Below are 22,608 nucleotides of genomic sequence, written 5' to 3'. Positions count from 1 at the left end.
GGTTGGACTGTGCTGTGGTAGTAAGAAATCCCTAAATCTCAGGAGTGCAACCAACAAACATCTAATTCTTCCCTATGGAAAGCTGAGGCAATACTTCAAGTCCTCCCAGAAGCTACCTGGCCCACCTGCTTGGATCATGTCCCCTCTGTACATGTACACACATGCAAGTCATCTAGGAGCTCATCACAAATTATGGGGTGGCAAGAAAGTGATTCCAAATGGAGAGACAGACAGACAGACAGAAGACAGATGCATCTGGTCAACATTTTATCAGCTAACATAACTCACAGGGCTAGGCATAACTTGACAAGATAAAGAAATAGAATTTGCCCCTTTGTTAAGGAATACAGGAAGCATACCCATTGCTAATTGTAATACCTCCTCAGTCTAGGCCTGCCTAACTTCAATGTCTTCACCCTTTTCATTGTACTATACTGCTTATCCTGCCTACTGGTGGAGGTCACTCCTGATTGCCATTCCATTAGCATGGAACAGGGTCTTTCCCGAGAGTTAACTTCCCTAAGACTTCATCCTTCTCTGCTAACCCCTTGCTATGCAAAGTGTGCTGCCTGGTCCAAGAAGATTAGAACTACTGGGACCTTTCCAGAAATACCGACTCTTAGGGTCTACTCCAGATCAACTGAATCATAGTTGCATTTTGACAGTACCAGGTGATGTGCAAGCTCATTGAACAATGAAAACCATGCTATAATCCACCCCATGGAGAGCAGACTTTCACCTGTGGAGAAATTATCTAGCCTGTAAAACATCATCTACAATAATCCTGATTATTCCACCGTTTCCTGAATCTACCAGGAGCAGATCCTTCAAGAACACACCGCAGAAGCCCAGTGAGCCTCGAGAGAAAAGCAGTCATCCATCCAAAGGGACCAGCAGCCAACAAGAACAAAATTGGGGAGAAGAATCAGAACAGGTGCCTCATGATGGAGAACTGGTAGAACAGAAAAATGGGAAACTCAATAAAAATTCAAGAAATACTTTAATGGGTTTCTACTCAATTACAAGATGCTCCAATTTTAGCAACGTGGTAGACTACATATTTTGAAACTCTCTCTTATTATAAAGCACCCAGGAATGCCAGGATAAAATACTCGAATGCATCTCTTAAAAGCACATGAGTTTATACAAAAGATTAATTCTGAAAAGCGAAATAAAATAAAATAGAAGGAAAAGAAAATCAAGAGAAGTAAACTAGTGCTAATCCTTGTCCCTGCCATTATGTTATCTGTGCATCCCAGCAAGGAAGCACCTCGATTTTAGTGTTTGCACAAGTAATGGAGAAAATGTCTTAGGTCCTGACAAGACAAAGATAAGGCCAGACACTTGAAGTGCATCTATCTCAGTGAAAAGGTGAGCAATGAGTCAAAACAACAAAAAATCAGAATCAAGGGAAAACAAAATGTTTATGTTTTTGAGATAGGCCTGGATGCATTTGAGGTGGGGGGGGTGTCATCCCTAAAATCCCTATAGGTTTCTGGTATGAACTGACACCAATTGTATAGCTAAAAAACTTCAAGCTCAGAAATATGATCTGATGTGGGTTTAGATTGTTAATACATTGAAGACCCTGATGAGTGTAAACACATATCCTCCATAAAGAGGCTGATTGAGGGGCGCCTGGGTGGCTCAGTGGGTTAAAGCCTCTGCCTTCGGCTCAGGTCATGATCCCAGGGTTCTGGGATTGAGCCCTGCATCAGGCTCTCTGCTCAGCAGGGACCCTGCTTCCCCCCGGCCCCTGCCTGCCTCTCTGTCTACTTGTGATCTCTGTCTGTCAAATAAAAAAAATAAAATCTTAAAAAAAAAAAAAAAGAGGCTGATTGAAGTCACAGTCCACAAAGACTTATCCTATGCAAAATTCCAGCAAACACTAGTCAGTCAGAAGCCACAGAATCCAAGCAGGGACCGGGAGTATGCACAAGAGTTGAGAAAATGAGCAAATGACAGAATCGGACACTCTAGATACTTTAGATATTGGAACAACCCAACACAAAGTAATAAACAACAAACAATATCACTAAACAAAAAGAAATGTTTCTACGCATGAGTAAGGAGAAAGAAGTATTAAATTAGGGGGGAAAAAAAACCCTAAAGGATTTGGAAGAAGCTTCAAAATTATATAAATGTGCATATATGTTTGAAACTGGAAGCAATGCCCAAAATAAGATATGGTTTACAACATGCAAGAAACAGATATAAGAACTGTAACACATTGACTCATGTAATCCTTTCAACAGGCTTATGGGGTGGATAGTAATTGCCCTAAAGTCACACAGCTAATATGTATCAGAACTAGGATATGAAATCCAGCTGTCTGCACCATCACAGGACGTCTTGACCTCCCAACCAATGCAAATTACAATCTGTGGGTGGCCACATCCAAGGAGCAGAGGACACAGACATAAAAATTAAACCATCAAACTGAAGAGAGATACGATAGTATGGAAAGGAATGCAGACAATGAAATGAGGACAAAACTGCATGGGAAACACTGCTATCAGGAAACGGAGTTCCGGGAGGAGCGGGCGGAGAATTGGGACCATCAGGTTGAGGACAGGCATTTCCCACAGATAGAATGCACCACGGTTTATCAGATTGAGTGATGACAAACAAAACTCACGCAGGAAAAAAGACAAGGAATCCACACATGGAGATAGTAATGAAAATGGCGGATGCCACAAACACCAATGTCAAAAAGGAGATTGAAACAGGCTCTTGTGTACACACACACACACACACACACACTCGCTAACGAGGTGTTTCCTACACACTGACAGTCAACTTCTCTGTAGGATCAAAGGCAGTCAGAGGAGAGTGAAAACCACTCGTCACATCACCAGAAAATAACTACAACCCATAATTGCACTCCCAACAGAACAATCTTCTCAAGGACAAGGTAGGAATAGATTTTAGATCACAAAAACTGTGACAATTTACCATCAAGACAGGCCCACTAAAGAAATCCCTAAAGCAAGTACTTAGGGGAAAGGGAAAAAATGCTCCCAGGAGGATCTCAGGTACAAAAAGGACTGAGGGGCAAGAAAAAGAAAGGAGAATTGTATAGAATGCGAGGAAATCTTTTTTTTTTTTTTTTTTTTTTTTTTAAAGATTTTATTTATTTATTTGTCGGAGAGAGTGAGCACAGGCAGACAGAGAGGCAGGCAGAGGCAGAGGGAGAAGCAGGCTCCCTGCTGAGCAAGGAGCCCGATATGGGACTCGATCCCAGGACCCTGGGATCATGACCCGAGCCGAAGGCAGCTGCTTAACCAACTGAGCCACCCAGGCGTCCCACGAGGAAATCTTTTAAAATGTATCTGAAAGTGTAAAAAGGGCCATGAATCACCAAAATGCTCTCAGAGAAGGGTGGGCATGGACTAGCAGATACGATCTCCAACCTGAAGTAGACAAGGCAGAGTGCAGCATTATTCCTAACAGCACAACATAAAGAAAACAGATCAAAGCTGAAAGCGATCTTAGTTTGTGCAGGCTGCTATAACAAATTCCACAGGTGGAGGGCCTTCAACACCAAGCAAGTTCTGGTGAGAGATGTCGTTTTGGGTAGTAGGTGACTGCCTTCATGCTGTGTCCGCACACGATGGAAAAGAGACCAATGGACAGAGTGATCCCCTCTCTCTTCCTCTCTTTAAAAGTGTTTTTATCCAACCCCACGACTTCACTCCAGGATGGTTAGGTGAAACGTCCCAAATTCCCCATTTCTGAACACCATCATCACATTGGGGAGTCACATGTTAGCTTATGAACCTTGAGGGTGGTAGGACACACATGCATTAAATCCATACCACCAAAAAAATGACCATTCAAAGAATTAATTGTCGTTTGACATATTCATGGCATGAAATCCTATGCATGGAATAGTTCATTGTAATGTTTTTTATTAATGTCATTTTTTTCCTTATAAGGAAACATTTATTACAGACAAATTCTTATAGGATGTAATATCCTAAGAGAGTGAAATGTACTCATATAAATTCAGACCACTCGTCTTTCATTTCAAAGGAGAGCCATTAAATGGCATTACTAAGTTCTAGACAGATCATGGATAATAAGAATGAGACTTGGGTACAAATCAAAACTAACATTTTCATTTGGAAATAACAGAATCTCAATGGGTTGAAAAAAGGGGTTTTCCAAGGGGTCTGCAATGTGCCACAAAAACACATGAAATAATCAGAAAGTGCCCCAATAGTATTGAACAGCAGCTATGAATCACATTCTACAACATAGCGAGATGGATCCATTTTCCTCTTTCCATCTGTCACCAACAACCCTGTGATGTACAAAGATCCTTATAATACCAGTGAGGAACATAGTGTCAAGGATAGAGGGGAAAGAAAACTCTCAAACATTCAGATGGAAGTGTGCACCACTGAGGGATGGCCAACGTTAATTTGGCATCACCAAGAATCTGGAAGGTGCATATACCTACAACACAGCAACCCATTCCTACGCACTCCCCAGCCCCAACCAAGACTGAGAAGGGCATTCAGCTGCAGGCCTGGCCAACTCCTAAATCCACGCTTTTTAGGACCTCCTGCTTAACTGCAGATCCGAAGCCCAGGAAATTCATTCACGAACCATCTTTGTAACATCTCAGACTTCAGGCATGGAGACCAAACCCTTCCTATCATTTTACCACTTAACTTCATTCCAGCACCAGGTTACTGCTACTCTATGGACTATGGGTACCCCTGCTAAACAGGCCGACAGTAGAGTTATCCAATCTGCAATCCACCCTTCCCATAAATACTGCATTTTCTGCAAATTGGGAGGTCACTTGGTGTTCAGAACTGAATTAAGAGATCTGTCAGTGTTCCCTCTTGTGTGTAACATTGGACCTGGATATTCCATGCTGTGAATTACTACATAATCCAGGTTTACAATTATTAGACTTTTGAGACCCTCTTAGCAGTGCCTGTGACTGCCAGATTAAAATACTACATCTGACTGGAAATATGTGGCAGATTAAACAGTTGACATGACACAGTGCCTTAAGCTGTCCATTGCTATCCCTCGATGTGGCAGGACGATTTCAATTCAATTTCTGGGAAGAGGTTACCTCGCTTCTGGGCAGGACGGGCAACAGTATAGACATGTGGTCCCCCAAGCAGCCCTTTTAAAAGAATGTTTAGCTCCTCTTTGGTTGGTAACTCCCAGACGTTTTGGGTCGTCCGACTTTTGTTATCTGATTATGGTGATGAATCAAACAGTACAGGGCTTTACGTGGTGACAGATACTGGAAAATGGCCCATGGTTAGGTAGTCCGATCACGGGCATGCTAACGCAGAGCTCATCAGAGCCATTAGTACCATCGAGCATTGATGCACCAGCGTGAGACACTTCATGGTGCGTTCATAGGGGTATGATTTCCGGTCACTCTTACCTCTCTAGATTTCAACTGGAACTTTTGTTGAACAATTCCATGAACCAGAAGCTACAATGATAGCAGGTCCAGACTCAATCCTAAAAGGACATTGGAAACATAACCATCCTATGACCCCCATCCCAGGCAGTCATCCTACGACATCATCCCTTCAAGGAAAGTCCTGTTTTCCAAGTCCATCTTCCAACTTAGGGTTTCATCAGGGATGTCTGGGATGATGACTTCTTATGGACTGTATGTCACAATTCACTGGTGTACCTCAGTACCATCCACATGGCCATATTGGGAGATAGAAATAAAACTTTAACTCCCTGGTTGACCATTTATATGCAAGGTGAACTTGGACAAGTTACGTACTTTCAGTGGAACTTCGAGTCCTCAGCCAAGAGACGTCCCCATAGCTTTTCTCCAGGATCCAGGGAAGACATTCCTTATCTCAGATACCACCTCAGAGAGTGTGTGGGGATTCAGTGGTGGACATGTTCCCTCGACTGCAGAAGGAGTTACGCTCTCTAGCACAGCATAGGACAGTGGACAAGATATTTGCAAAAGCAGGTTCGTTAGAGAGAAAGATACATTATGCTCACCCATAGGTATGGTAAAACACTTCGTAAACTGTAATGGACGATGCCAGTTAGAGTTCCTATCCAGGCATGTAGTCAGGTGCTGCGTTCTTTGCAGAGTACCCCAGGATCTGCTGCGTGCAGGCTCGCATGTGCACGTGGAGAGGACATGCATTATTAGCACTACCGCAGGACAGTATGGACGGCTCAGCTCTGTGTAGGTACATTTACAGTTTCCCACTATTTTAACGGTAAGGGGGAAAGAGCCAAATAAATGGGTACAATGGGCTCTATAATAGGACCATGATTCTTTTATTTTTTCCCCTCGTATGCATACATGGGTGGAGTGTGAGTCCCTACTCACTACCTGGGAGGCAGTGTGGAGCAAATTCAATGCCAAGTCTCTTCATATTCATTGGGAATATCACTGTGAGGTGAGTACATTCAAGGTCTTGAGGGCGACTTCTCTTTTTCCCCATCAAATTCCCCATCAAATTTCCCCATCATATTAATTGGGAATATCACTGTGAGGTGAGTACGTTCAAGGTCTTGAGGGCGACTTCTCTTTTTCCCCATCAAATTCCACCTATAGCAATAAGATATTCTAGATAATGTGATGTCAGAGATCAATTAAAGGTCTTTAAAAATCAAAATGCCTTGTGCTCATTAGGAAAATATACATGAACCGGCAAACCCACGTCTTAGATAATTTCCAAAAGGAAGAATGATTCATTACAAGAATTCCTTTAATGTCTTAGTAAATGAAGATATTCATGGGTGAATCACAGATCATGATAAAAACAAACAAAAAACAAAAAAAACTACCATCCAGACACATGCCTCACATTGAATATAGTTTAAAAAGCCTGATAATGTCAGATTTTAATCTCCCCTAAGTCTCAGATATCATTTAACCTAGGAAAAGAGGGAGATGCGGGATATATTCTGACACATTTGAATTAACCTGAAAACCTGTTGAATCAACTCAAAACCTTTGACAGCAAAGTTCAAGCCCCAATTACTGGCTTCCTTGGAAAAGATCCAAAGCAAGTTGAGAAGACTTTTAGAACGTTCCTCGGAAATTCTTAACTGCAGAGGAGGGGTAAAATTCAAATTTAATATTCAGGTGAGTAAAAATTAGCATTCCACCATGAAAAAACCTTAGGATGATATGTGATAATAATTTATGTTATTTACTAAAATATGTCTTTGTTACCTTGTATTTCCTTCACGTTTATAATGAAAACATGTGGAAATTTCCAGCATGTTACACGTTCCCTCTGCATTCTCTCAGAAGCCTGTACAGAACCCCGTGTTTCCTGCTCAGGGTAGCTACTGAGCACAACTTGACTGAGCACTTGAAATGTGCAGCATCTGAACCAAGACATGCTTTTGTACCAAATGCACACCAACCCTGAAGACTTAATATAAGAAATGTACATGATGGACCTCATTAATTTTATATTGATTACATGATGAAATAGTATTTCAGGTATACTGGGTTAAGAGCGGTGTATTATTAAAACAAACGTTTTCCAGGGGCACTTGGGTGGCTTAGTTCAGTTAAGCATCTGCCTTAGGCTCAGGCCATGATTTGGGGGCCTGGGATTGATCCCCGGGAAGGGATCCCTACTCCACGAGGAGTCTGCTTCTCCCTCTGCCTCCACCCCTTCCTTTTCCTCTTCCCCTCCCTGTGCTTATGCTCTCTTTCTCTCTCTCAAATAAATACAACCTTCCCTGCCCTGTCTCATTTTCCCACTCACCGAACCTTAGATTTCAAACAACCCACTTCCTCTGAACATGAATCACCATGTGTACTCATGGAGGAACCCAAACTAAAGCAAATGATATGTCCTAATACGTCCCCCTCACAACTAACATAAGAAATACTGTTTTTACTTTCTGGTCATGCTCAGTAGGTGCAGAAAAACTATTCTTCTCAAAATTATTTATATATTTGCATAAAGACATATCATACACAAGTCAAAAGTAAAACTTCCAATGGGTGTATTTATTGTACTTTCAATAAAATTGCAAAAAATTTGCATTGTTGGAAGCCTTTCAAGACAAGTAAGTGGTACAGTGCCCAGAATCACAAATTTTCAGGTAGAAACTAGCAATCTTGCTCTCCAGAAAGAATTACAGACTTCAGAAATGCCTTGAAGACTTCAATAACATACCCCCAATGACCTGATTCCCACCATAATTAAATAACAAAACCTGGTTTGAAAGACGTGTGGAATCGTTGTAGACATGACTCAAAAAGTATTTCGAAATAAACAGAGTGTGAAGACTTCAATGTTATCATTTAGCATTTTGTGTTATTTGCTACACATTTTTAAAGGGATGGCGCCATATATATGTGAACTATATTCACTGTTGCGCAACAGATCTCTAGAACTTTCTCACCTTGCAAAATGGAAACTCTACTGCCATTGGACATGTCCCCCCCTCCCCTTGCAACCACAACTCGACTTTCTGTGTTGACGAATGGGACTAATTTAGATACCTCATATAGGTGGATTCATGTAGCATGTGTCTCTTGTGATTGGCTTAATTCCCTTCAAATAATGTCATCCAGGTCCATGCATTTGGAAGCATGAAATAAGATTTCCTTCTTTTTATTAAGACCGAAGAACACTCTATTCATCCACTGACGAGTATTTGGAATTCTACATCTTGGATATTATGAACAATGCTGTCATACACACAGATACCCAAATGTCTCATTGACATCCTGGTTCAGATTTTTCTAGATACATTTAGAAGTGGACTTCTGGGTCATGTGATGATATGATCAAAGGGCTCACATTATCTCTACACCCTCACCAACACTTGAAGGGTTTTTCGGTGAGTCTGTTTAATACTGAACACCATGATGGACGTGCAATGATATTTCATTGGAGTTATGGTTTGCATTTGTCTAATGAGTAGTCATGTGGAACCTTTCATATGATTATTGGACACTTGTATATCTTCTTTGCAGAAATGGGTATTCAGGTTTTTGACCTTTTTTTTTTTCCAATTAGGTTCTTGGTGTGGTTTTGTTCGTTTGTTTGAAGTAGGCCCTAGGCCCAGTGTGGAGCCCAACAAAGGGCTTGAACGCACAACCCTGAGATCAAGACCTGAGCTGAGATCAAGAGGTGGACACTTGACCGCCCGAGCCACCCAGGAGCCCCTTGGGTTTTATTTGTAATGTAGAGTTGTAGGAGCCCTATATATTCTGCCCATTAACCCTTTATTGAATGTATAATTTACAAATATTTCCCCCATTTTCTAGGTTGCCATTTCATTTTGTTGTTTCCTTTGCTGTGCAGATTTCAAGTTTGATGTAGTCTCACTTATTCTGTTTTTACTTTTAATCCCTCTGCTTCTGATACCACAGCTAAGAAATCATTGTCAAATGCAACATAATGAAGCTTGTCCCCTACATTTCCTTCTAAGAATTTTATAGTTTTAAGTCTTAGGTTTACGTTTTTAATCCAGTTTGAGTTAACTTTTGCATATGGTTTAAGGTACAGTTTCAACCTCAATCTTTTCCATAGGGATATTCAGTTTTTGCAACACACTTTGTTAAAAAGAGACTGTCCATTTTCCTATTGTGTGGTCTTGGCACCCCTGTTGAAAATGACCTGACCATCCGCAACAGATTATTTCTGGGTTCTCAATTCTGTTCCATTGTCCTAAGTGTCTATCTTTAAGCAAGGACCACACTGTTAGGATTACAGTAGCTTTGTAATACGTCTTGAAATCAGGAAGTGTGAGGCTTCCAGATTTGTTCTTCATCAAGAATGTTTTCGCTATTTGAGGTCCCTTGTGAGTCCATATTAATTTTATGTTTTATTGTCCTACTCTTGTCTTCTTTCTTTCTTTCTTTCTTTCTTTCAAGGGAGCGGAGAGAGAGATCAATCATGTAAGTGGTGGGAGTGGGATGGACGGCGAGGGAAAGAGAGAATCATAAGCAGGCTCCACACCAAGCACAGAGCTGGACATGGGGCTTGATCTCACAACCCTGAGATCATGACCTGAACTGAAACCGAAAGTCAGATGCTTCACCCACTGAGCCATCCGGGCACCCCTGTCATCCTACTTGTACAGTGGAACTGGGATCGCAATTGCACTGGATCTGTAGACTGTTTTGCGTTGTGTGAACGTTTTAACAATACTGTCTTCTACTCCATGGGCGCAGGATGACTTTGCCTTTATTTCTGTCTTCTTTAATTTCTTTCAACAATGTTTTCCAGTTGGACGTGAACAAGCTTTCATCTCTTTGGTTTATTCCTAAGTATTTTACCCTTTTTAATGCTGCTTTAAATGGGACTGTTTTCCTAACTTCCCTTTCAGAGAGTTCATTGTTAGTGTATAGAAAGCCTGTGATTTTTGGGCCTGGATTTGGACCTGCATCTTGCGGCTTTGCTGAATTCAGTTATTAGTTCTAACACTTTTTGCATGGAATTCTTAGGGTTTTCTACATACAAGATCAACATTTGCATCAACCTTCATTGTTGCATTAATGCCCTTGTCCATGCCAAGAGACATAATTTCTGCGATGCAGAGCCCTACAAAGACAGCTGCATAATTGATTCATTACTTTTTGAAAAATCAAGCAAAAGGCTGAATGCAATTAGCACAATTCCAAGCTGTCGGGACGGCTGAGGCTTCCGAGCCTCTCAGTGGGACATTTCAATCACCAAGTAAAGCAGGGAGAACCGCTCCCGCCCGTGTGCCTGGCTGGTTCCCCACCTGTTGGCAATGATGGGCTTTTATTCACATCCCAGGATCAGAAACATAAAATGTATTCAGAAAGCACCACGGGGACAAGAGAAGGCAAAAGCCCTCCAGAATTTTTGGCAGTCTCATCTATTCTACAAGTAAGTTGTTAAAATGAGCCAATTTTCTCCCAGTGCTGGCTACTTACAGCTTGACTGTTTCTCTCACAATGGTGGGGTTTTAACCTAAAGTGTGGATGGAATGCAGAAACGTGTGTGCACATCTTCCGGAAACACCTCCAAACAGGCATCAGGACCATGACTTTTTTCCCATTGGGATAGAATTTGCAAAGAGTGGACTGAAAGCGTGTGAGTTAAGGCGGAGAGGAAAGAAACCTCAAGGATTCCAGTTGGAGGAGGAAGCACCTTTCTCTTTTTGTTAGCGAAAGGCAAGACCGAATCCCAAGTTCGCCTTGCCGCCTCTCAACGGACCGCTCGCCTTGCTGGCTGTCATGTGACCAAGGGCCCGATGGAGGCATGGAAGCCAACGCGTTGAGCCTCAGTATGAAAACCTCCCAAGCTCTTTCGACTTCTACCAACTTGAAGCCCCCAGCACTGAAAGCTTGGAACGTTGGTGGGGAAGATGATGCTTCCATAAGACACAGGAGCTCCGGGTCCCCCGTCCTGCATGGGTGGGGGGAGCACACTGCCATTCAGACACACACTCTGTGATCTTTCAGCATTCAGGACATATGTGCACCTGTGTTTTGGCAGCTGATGCAGTAACTGTGTGAGGTCCAATACGATAGTCAACGCGTCTCATGGCTATTTACTCCCCAGAAACAACCGTATTAGTACAACTAGAAGAAAGGGACAAAAGCACTGAAAAGTAAAAATGGTTTGTGTGCGATAATCAGTATCACCCGGATCATCACCTCATACGAAGTTGAAATTAGATAATTCTCAGCTAAGTATCACCTGGCATTTTAATACCATATTTCACTGATTCTAAGGACCACACTTAAAATTGGCATGTGTCTTAAAATGGATGGACTGTGATAAAGTGACCTTTTAAAACAATTTCTCGGTGGTATATAAAGGCTCACTTTTAATCAGTACCATCTTAGATTTGAGGATGTGGCATGTCGAGTGCTGGATGCTGGGATTAGAACCACCACAGAGTTTTTCCTCCTCCAGGATTAGGACACCCTTCCCTGAGCCTTCCGACATACATTACCCCAGGAAAGCTAGGATATTATGCGGTCTTGGAAGTTATCAACCAGCCCTGACTATAAGCTACATCTCATGGCGGTCGATTGTCTGAACATGACATCACAATAGAACCTCCCAAATTCCCCAAGCCAAGTGCACCCCCTGAGGCTCAAAGCTTTTCCAGAACAATTTATGTAAAGGTTTGATTCTGTCCTTAGCTGTAACAGTATGGACATATGGAAATACAGCCAGGAATTACAGTCAGCTCCTAAAACACCAATGAAATCATGTTGAGACAATGACTAATTTCTATAAATCTTGGTCCATGTATTTTGTATGTCTCACTGATCTGCAGCATCATAAAAAAAATACACAATAATTCAACAGATGGTTGATCTCTGCATTAAACATGACATCTAGAAGTTAAAATAAACATTTAGGGGCGCCTGGGTGGCTCAGTGGGTTAAAGCCACTGCCTTCGGCTCGGGTTATGATCCCGGCGTCCTGCGATCGAGCCCCGCATCGGGCTCTCTGCTCCCCAGGGAGCCTGCTGTCTCCCTTCTCTCTCCACCTGCCTCTCTGCCTACTTGTGATCTGTAAAATAAATAAATAAAATCTTAAAAAAAAAAAAATAAACATTTAGAAATACGAATATGGCCTTGGTGTCTACTCTCCCAGGACACATGAGGAGGATAATATTTGTAAAAATATACATGAAATCCTTTCCTTCTGTGGGTCTTTCAGAGAACTCGCAACACACTACAACATCTGGAGAAAAATCAGAAAACAGGGCTCCTCATTCAGACAGGCCTGTTCGCTTTCTTGCAAATAGCTCCATCTAACACCCAGTGCTGACATGAAACACAGTCCAGCAGACCATGTCCCCAGGTCTCCAAATCGTCTCCACGCCCGTTTTCACACAGTTCATGATCTGAGAATTTTAATTTTTTTTATTTTTAAATGTCTGAAAAAGTTTTAAGAGAAAAAAATTTGTGGAACTCCCGATGGGAGTGTCTGGGATATTAGGAGACCCCCAGGTGACTCACAAAACATTAAAATTTGAGGAGTCTTAACCCTAAAGAAAATAGATACCCTACATATTAATCAAGAACGTTATGCCCATTTGAGGAAACACAAGGAAACAGATTCATAAGTCAGAGGAGTCACAGAAACTTTAGTTAAACAACACTGAACGAGGAGACATTAGTTTCCATGAGGCAAAACTCTGACGAAATGTTAGAGGGAACCCCAAACAACTACAAACGGAAAGAGATGACAAACGCAAGCCTACACTAGTTTTGTAAAGTGGACACTTGCTTCATCACAGAATAGACGTTCTAGGGTTCTGCGACGCAACAGAAAGAACCCTTCTGCGGCCCATGTATCTCCGTAATCAACTCATGAATATCCAATTATCAGCCGTCAAAGGCACGTTTCACGTGGACATTTTCAGCTCTTTATTTTACTATCATTGCACAATGATTCCGTCGAGAAGACCTTAACTTGGTAACGTTCGGTTTCCTAGAAACAAATGCGCCCTCCTTGGGCATTGCCCTGGTCGTTCATCGTAGAAGAAGACCTGACTGGGGGTGGGAGGTGGGGGGGGGACGTGGCATTTCCCAGGGCCAGTGGGAACACATTCCCAAAAGGCTGGTATCTAGCCCTCGTAATAGGGGGTGACGTCCAAGACCTAACATTCACCAGGCTCCTCTCTCCCCATGTGTGTCTCCTAATGGTTCAGTGGGGGACAGGGAGAGCAGCTCTAGAGGGCCTGGGCTTCCCAACATTTGCGGGGTGAGGGATGCTTGTGAAATGCAATGGCATCAGGTGAAATCTCCCAAGACAAAACTCATACTTATCAATCAGGTCCACTGCCGGTGACCTGAACACGAGAATACGAATTGGTTTTCCCATATGACATGCAACGCTTCCGTACTGAAGAAATCACTCTGGATTCCACTGCTGTGAGTCCTTTGACGGGAGCACATATGTGATAGAGATGTTCTGATTTTTACTTTAAACTGTGCAGTGACGAACACAACTCCTATTGGAATATCCTATTCCTATGGGAATAACTAGTAGGTTGGAGAGATTTGAGGCCAGTTTCCAACAAGGACAAAGACATCTCCAGGATGCACGCAGCAGGGACTGACGGTCCCAGTGTTTCATTTGAGCCATTCCTGGGATGAATCAGCTGAGGCCCTTTTCCTGCGCCGTTTAACACCCAAATTCCCAAAAGACATGATCCAACTGGTCTAATTTACAGGACACGTTCACCCCTTCAGGATGCCAATGCAACCCTCTCCACCCCAAAAAATCCAGGATCATATCATCAGGGGTAGGACAGGTAAACAGGCATGGGATCCCACCCAAAAACTCATCTGAAATCCCTGGTCTCTGGGGCACCTGACTGGCTCTGTCAGTACAGCATGCAACTCCTGATATTGGGATTGTATATTCGAGACCCACAGTGGGTGTAAAGATTATGTTAAAATTAAAGTAAATTAAATTAGTTTGAATTAGATTAAATTAAGTTAAATTCCTTGTCTCTTATTATCCAGAAAAAAAAAACAAACAAACCTGTCTTCATACACACATTTTCAAAATCCGCCCCTACCTTGCATGTTGACTTTCATGTACAAAAAAAAGCCTTCATCATTCCTCTTAGGGAGGAGACAACTTAGAGCCCTGTCTCTTGGCTGTCTCGCGGATGGCTCTACCCTCTCTGGGTGTGTTTGGGCCCCCTGCTGATCTCCAACCACAGAGGAAGTCATGGGGTCATTGAACTAGCACAGCCCGCGTGACCTGCCACGTCAGAGAGAAGGACAAAGAAGTAAGGCATTGACTTCAGAAGTGTCACCATAGAGGACAGAACGAGACGGGAGATATAGCAGGTGAGGCCTGCAGGTGACATGCCGCGTTCCTCTCTTGTCTCCTTCACCACCTGGTCAAGACTCTCAATACTGGGATTCACAGGGCTTCTTTCCTTGGTGGAACGGGCTACATACGAAAGCAATCGGAACCCTGTAAGGGACGCCCAGGTATGGGCAGGGTGTCCTCCACTCACCGAGACCCCCGTGCAGGGGAGGAAAGGACTCATCCCACTGGGCTCCCTCCTGTGCTGTCACAGCAGGATCACGTTTCCCCTCTTGTACCCAAGCACCCTCAACACCTCAAACACGAACACAGAAAGCCCACAGCAGGCAAACAAGAAGCCGTAGCTTCGCAAGAGCGCTGCAGAAAGGGTATCCGGCTCAAAAGTCACTTCGACATGCAGCAGTCTCAATCATGCATGTTCAGAGGCAACTCCCAGGAAAAGAGACATGTTCTGAATGCTTTATTAGAGACTGTCATGAGCAGAGAGACAAACAGGACAAACAGACAGAGCGTAATAAACACAATCACCCAGTAATTTGAGGATTACCAAGATTATAAAGCTACAAAGGTCGGGGGGACATTGATATAGAAATATCTTGAACTTTTGCACAATGCTATGTATTCGTACCGGAAATTGCGTTCTTCCCTTTCACCTTTATGTTAAGACACATTTCGTTTCCCCTGTGATGGGTTGCATGTGCCATGTGGTGGAAATGTTACTTTACACAAACATTCTTCAAATTCTCTCCCGAGACCATTTTTCATCTCTTTAAGGATCATTGTATGATGCTAAGGCTACTCGTACATGTCCCTTTAAAGGGCTCCGTATTGGGACGCCCGGGTGGCTCAGTCATTAAGCATCTGCCTTTGCCTCAGGTCATGATCTCAGGGTCCTGGGATCGAGCCCCACGTCAGGGTCCCTGCCCGGTAGGGAGCCTGCTTCTCCCTCTCCCACTCCCCCCTGCTTGTGTTCCCTCTCTGGCTGTTTCTCCTCTCTCTGTCAAATCAATAAATACAATCTTCTAAATCAATAAAGTGCTCCATAGCGGGACTTTATTCCAGAGAGTCATTTGTGGCAGGAAAAATCACGTCTTTTTAGATGGTAAGTATATTACCAGGACTAGTGAAACAACAGAGACCAAAAACAGAAGAAGGAGATGTGAGTACAAAACACAAACATCACTTGTGCTCAGCGGGAGTGTGGGGATTATTTCTGCTCGAGCTCTTCAACGAAGAACGGGACGATGACTTAAACTAATGAAAAATATATAATAAAGGAAACCATAAGCCTATAGATTTATATGTGATTATTGCCAACAGTAACAGAGAAAGAATATAATAGGACAAAACCAATTACCTATTTATTATGACAGAGATGTGCTGAGCAAGAAAAACCAGAGTCTATGCTCTGCAAGGCTCATAAACCAGCAAACATTCCTGATTCACGGGCGCCCGGTTTGGATTCGCTGATGTAACCTACCACGCTCTCATGGGAGACCTACCTTTCTCCGTTTTTGATTTATCACGACCAAATTCTCTATTTTCAGGCCATGTGTACAGTTTACTGATTTACTAGTAAACAGCTTCATCCATCTGGGGACAGCACTCCGCTTATAAATAAACCATAAAAAAACATAAAATTAATAAAAAAGAATAGCAGAGGAAATTTGGACACAAAATTAAGGTCATAAATTAAGGCAAATTTTTCGTCTGACGTGCGTTTTTATGACCCAGACTGTGTTTTATTACAGAGAACTAATGTGACCATTTGTTGTAAGTGAAGTAATTCTCCACTTGATAGTCCGACCACATACAAGTTGGACATTTCTTTATCATTAGCACTATTCTGTGCTTAAAGGAATAAATCCCTGTTTCAATGCGGCCTCAGTGCTCGATTTGTAATCCCCAGTGGTTTACGTCACACTGTCTTACACGTGCAACATGAAATGCCGTAATATTCAATCCCCTGGTTTTACCAGAATTTCCTAGCGTGCAAGAAATCAACCGCGTTAACCTTGTTGCTGAGACAACTAACAGAACACCATGTACTTGGATGTGGGGAGAAATTTATTTCAAGGCAGGTCTGACTTATTTCTCTATTCCCATTACAAAGGAACCCACCTGACGCTATCCACGGTTGATGATGGAGGACATTTGCAAATTACAATAATTTATTTGGGTCCCTCCTCGAAGACCTTTGCTTGCAAATATGTCTTATCTACAAAGCAATGTTTCTAGATTATAAGCAGTTCTGTGTTTCTCGTGCTCGGCACTCCTCGCATCTGGGACTGGCTCATTCTCCGTTGTAGATAAATATCCTGTGTGTTATAGGATGTTTATCTGAGCAGCGTTCCCGGCTACTACCCCTTCGTAGTGTCAGTTAAGGTCTTTCCCACCCAATCATGTAAACCAAAAACATGTGCAGACCTTGCCAGGCATCCCCTGGGTGAAAAACCCTCAAATCGACAACCAGTGCCACGACCAAAGATGAACACAGGCGCAGAGCTTGATGGGTATATCCTGAAAGACAGAGGAGAAAGAGGGCCTCGCTCTCCCGTGGGGTTCTGTTCAAACCAACACAAACCCCATTTACTGCAACATTTTACTGTTATTTCCGTTCTTAAGAGCTTTTGTTTCTATACTACCACGAGGTTTTAAGCATTTCATGCAATTCTATAACCTTCACGTCTTCATAGGTCCGTGATTTTCCTCTGTCTTACCAATGAAGGACTCAAGTGGAGACAGTCTAGACATGTTTCTCAGAACAGAATGCGCACCCATCGCCTGGGATACAGGTAACCGGCACATTGTGTTTTCGCCGATCTGCGGTGCAGACAGACAGTGGGCGTTTCTAACCAGCTCCCAGGCGACAGGGATGGTCCCATTGCTAGGACAAAATGTCGAGGAGAAGACAATGAGCCCTGCCCAAAGTCCCAGCGCTAGACACCCCTGCAGTCATAACCGGCGACTGCGTCTATTTCTCATACAGGCTACGCTGTCTCATCTCACCCGCGGGTGTCAGTGTGCGCACCAGGTGGGTGGCTTTGCCTCTTCTCTGAACAGCCCCGGTCTGTAGCACTGTGCCCCCAACCATAACACAACAGTGCTCAGCCGTGGTGACCGTGAACACACGCACTCCGTCTAAATGAGTTCACATGAACTGGACAACATTCGGATCCCTCTTCTCCCGTTTGTAAACTCACCTAATAGGCACAAAGTGCATCACCTTCCAGCGGCCAGGCACGGACCACAGCCTCGATTCAAAGATGACGGGGATACAATCCTTCGCTCCCCACGTCCGTCTTTCACTGACAATGTCCATGCATGAATGCATCATTACGAAATAGCATGCCAGACTTAATCCTGAAGAGGGAGCAGGGAAATGACCGAGGCCAGGATGGGAACGGACAACCCATCGCCACATCTATGAGTAACCCGACCCCGGTCACAGCCCTTGGTTCTGCAGCCAAGGCAGTCTGGGGTCACGGCTTGAGACTGGTGTGTTGTATTGTGAACCTGGCTGCCTGGCTCTGCCTACAAGCTGGCAAGGATAATGTAGGTTTATTCTTGAAGATAGGTGGCAAACCATAGAACCAATGGAAAGTCTCATTTAGAGAGGATCCTATGAAATTATCTGTCCATCCCATTAAGGGCTATACTCATCCCATTAAGGGCTACACTCATCCCATTAAGAGTTCTCCAACATGTATGTATCCAGGCAATGATGAGCTACACACTGAAAATTCAGAAAGATGGTACATAACGATTTCAGCGGTGGAAAATGCTGCCTATGAACCGTGCGGGAGGTAAACGTGACAATCTCTACATAATTGAACACAATCCGTTCGTAAAATCAGTATTGACCTCAAACTTTCCCAATTAAGATTTCAGAGTTAAAGAATTAATCAGAACAACATCTATCTGATCCCGAATTATTTGCAACGTCACTCTGAACTTTTCTCGCCTGTACCTTGAACATCATTCTTTCTGCTGATACACGCCGGTTCCGCATCATGAATTAGCTCGTACGCCACTGATCGCTGGGGGAATGATGCCCGTATAATGTAGAAGTTGTGCTGGTTCATATAAATTTTATTCCAGAGATTAATGTTTTATACCAGCGAGTCTCAGCAACAGAATACAAAGTACACGGACATGGCAGAAAGCAATCAGCCACACGGGAAAACAGAGAGCTGGAAACAATTTCCATTCAGGCCAAGCTCTCCTTCTGGCCCAGGCAGCCAGACATCCCCTCCATCGAGGACATGCTGATCAACTCATTCTCCCAGACTCTAGTCTTCCAAATCCTTCCCTACATCCTTGCCCATCAAGATTTCATTATGTAGGGGCACCTGCGGGGCTCAGGAGGTTAAGCATCTGCCTTCAGTTCAGGTCATGCTCTCAGGATCCTAGGATCGAGCCCCGCATTTGGCTCCGGGCTCAGCAGAGAGTCTGCTTCTCCCTCTCCATCGGTCTCTCTCTCTCTCTTTCTCAAATAAATAAATAAAAATCATTTTTAAAAAATCATTATTTAATTTTCAATAATATCCTACACTCATCTTTGCAAACATTTAAAATTAGTACTTCCAAACAAATAAAAAAAAAGAAAATTAGTACTTCCAATGTGTTTCATTTCCTAGTGGTTTTGATACCATTTTATTTACTTTTGTTGTTATTCAGGATACAAAGTACCCAATGCTTTGAGAAAGATGTTCCTGACTTATTTTGAACAGGAGCCCGGCTCTTTCTGGACAATTATTTTTCTGATTACGACATTGATCTTTCGGGTGCGTATGTACGAGGTAACAGCAAACAAAACAAAAACACCCAGCAAACAAAATAAATAACCTTTGTATGTGCCCTTAAAGTATCCGTTTGCTCCAATATCTTTACTTTTCCTGCCATGAAAATAACAGAATCCACACGTCCCTGTATTTATCACCGGAACTACGCGTCTCTGCCTATCTGTCATTTCACAGACAGATTTCATAACGTGGGAGTCTTTAACAAGCATGTCCTTCCCACTACTGTCCATCCACCGCTCACCCTACCTCACTCTGGTCTCATCTCAACCCGTACAGTAAAACCCCTTCAGCATGGGCCACTGATGACAGTTTTGTGACCCAACCGTCAAAAGCCCAGACACAGCCCACATGTCCTTCCATTGGAGGATGGACACAGAGACACGAGTACTGGAGAAGTGACCTACAGATTCATGCAACGGGTGCGTTGGGGATGTCTGCAGGGACATTGGGGGGTGGGGTTGGGGGAGGGGCAGGAGCGCTCATGGAACTGTCCTATGTCTTGATGGAGTGGTGTTGCGCAACTGCAGACACCCATCCATGTCCCAAAACCGACCACGTTGACCACTTAAAAGGGTTAATTTTACCCGATGCAAGTTACAGCATAATAAACTAATTTAAAAAGAGAGACCTATTTTGGTCCCCTGTCTACGGTAAAGTTCTCTGCTGCGTTCTGTTGCTCTGTTGTCCCACTCCTCCCTAACGTCTCAGTGTTTTTCAGGGTCCTGCCTGGTCCCCCCTCGCATCAACCTCCTCCCATGAAGCCTCCCGATGGCTCCCTAAGGATGCAGCTTTACGTCGTTCTGCTCTCTCGCGGACCAGCTTCTGCAACCGACACGCGGAGGAACGGCCAACTTCCCCAGAAGCTCCCCTGTACCTGGGAGTCATGCTTGAACGTATGCCTACAGGTCGCGTTCATGCCCATCACGCGGGCTACGCAAGGTGACCCCTCCCTGCTCTCCAGCTGGACCGAAAGCATCACTGTTTCACACAGACTGGGGGAAGACCACGGCTTCATCACTGACTCCTCTCTTCCTCATGACCCGACCCCCCATCTGATGAACAGAAAGCGGGAAGGTGGCACCTGCCACCTCCAGTCCACGTGTATGGACACGGCCTGGGCTCTTCTCCTTGCCTGGGATTCCCGTCAGCCCCTGAGTCATTTGGAAGCAAAGGACGGAGTCCCTTCTGCATGTCAACGCTCAGCACTTAATTTCGAGAGACTCTCAACCTAGATGATAGAAGCTAAACTCCCAACACGTTCTCAAGGCAGAAGATGCTCATGAGTATGTTGAGTTAAAAAAAAAAAAAAAGAATCATTTATTATATATTAAGTGCAGAGACTGAGCCTACAAAGACGCATTCTCCAGGCTGCCCTCGAGGAAACAGGTAAGTAAATAAATTTAATAAAACGGTTTCTCGCATCCAGCCCTCCACGACACTGCCTGCAACACCTGTGCTTCTGAAATACACAGCTTGGTAAAGAGAGCACGTGTCATCTGGGAGCGGTGCGCTTGTCTTTTTCTTTGATTGTCCCCGAAGTGAGGCTGTAATTTTGCTCTCTTTCTCAAGTTGAAAATCAATGCTGAACATAAGTGACTCTTCTTTGTTGACGCCAAAAAAAATAAAAAAAAAAAAGGACTGTTTACGGTGAGAAATAAAATGCTCGAGGAGACGCAGTCGATACGACCCAGATGTATTTTTTCAGCCTCACGGAGGCACATGTGACAAATAAAATCGCGAGATGTTTAAAGCTTACAACGTGATGATTGGCTACCATATACTTTTCGAAAGGATTCCCCTGCATCCATCACGAACGGATTTACACTCTGTGTGCACGAGAACACGGAAGACCGACTCTGGTATCGAACTTCAGTGACGCAAAAGTTCCATCCACTGCCGTCACCACGCTAACCATGACATCCTCAGACCTCATTCTCCATTTCCCTGCTTCCCACCGCCCGACCCCAGCCCCTGGCAACCGTCATTCTACTGTCAGTGCCTACGAGTTTAACATTTTTTTCAACTTATTTTTTTTAAAGATTGCACACAGAAGGGGTATCATGCCGCACTTGTCTTTCTCTGTCTGGCTTGCTACCCACAGCATCATGCCCTTGGCCTTCATCTATGTGCCTGCATACGACACGATGTCCTTCTGCGTGAAGGCTGGATCATAGCTGCCCATCTCTCCTCTCTCTCTCACGTTCTTGACCGATTCACCCATTCATAAACATGTAGGAATGGGGAGAAAATCATTGATGAGGCAGGGAAATGCTTTGATAAAACGACCGGACTCGATTCTCACGGAAAGCAGACCAGGGTGATCACCAGCCCCTGGGGAATGACAGGGACATGGAAGGGCGATGAGATATGGAGAACAAGGGATCCCGGCCAAACGAAATGATGTATGCCAATGCTGGGCTCCCGGGGGACATGCCCAAGCACTGTACTTGGTGGGACTCAAAAGGGTCTGATCACAGTGTGTTGGAAGAGAGGATCCGTGTCAAGATTGCCTACGCTGGCAAGAGCAAATATCAGAAAAGTGCATTACACAATAATCATACAAACAAGCATGCTTGTAGTGTTATTACAGCCCATGAGACATTCTATGCGCTTCACAAATATTCCTGAAATCCTCACTATAACCACAAAAGAGGTCCTTGGATTAATCCCATCTTACAGCAGCAGAAACAGATGAACATAGATGCCATGTGGCTTGCCTAGGATCATACATGTAATACGTGCAGAACTATCATCAAAAACCAGGCAACCTGCCTCCATACCTCACACATTAAAAAAAAAAAAAAAAAAGACTTTTTATTTATTTTTTTTTTAGATAGAGCATGCTTGAGGGGGTGAGGAGGGAGGGACAGAAGGGGGGTGTGAAGGACAAGCAGACTCCACTCTGACCACAGACCTGACATGGGACTCTATCCCATAGAACCTAAGATCATGACCTTAGCCAAAATCAAGAGTCAGATGCTTAACCATCTGTGCCACCCAGCACCCCCCCCCTGTTTACACTC

The 22,608-nt window shown here is 43.7% G+C and overlaps 1 protein-coding gene across 2 annotated transcripts in view; it reads right to left on the bottom strand.

Annotated features, from left to right (window-relative positions):
- Positions 1 to 22,608, bottom strand: part of STS (steroid sulfatase) — a 468,425-nt gene that overhangs the window by 66,454 nt on the left and 379,363 nt on the right. Inside the window, exon 11 of one of the 2 annotated variants that reach the window (XM_080795178.1) lies at positions 5,431 to 5,499. The exons of the other annotated variant lie outside the window; for it this stretch is intronic. The gene's annotated coding sequence lies outside the window, so the exon portion shown is untranslated. Of the gene's footprint in view, positions 1 to 5,430; positions 5,500 to 22,608 lie in introns of those variants that run through there. 2 annotated transcript variants of the gene reach the window in all.

Source organism: Martes martes, assembly GCF_963455335.1.
Source record: "Martes martes genome assembly, chromosome: X".
NCBI lineage: Eukaryota > Metazoa > Chordata > Mammalia > Carnivora > Mustelidae > Martes > Martes martes.
The sequence above is the reverse complement of the archived record's forward strand: the minus strand, read 5'-3'. Positions and strand labels throughout refer to the sequence as shown.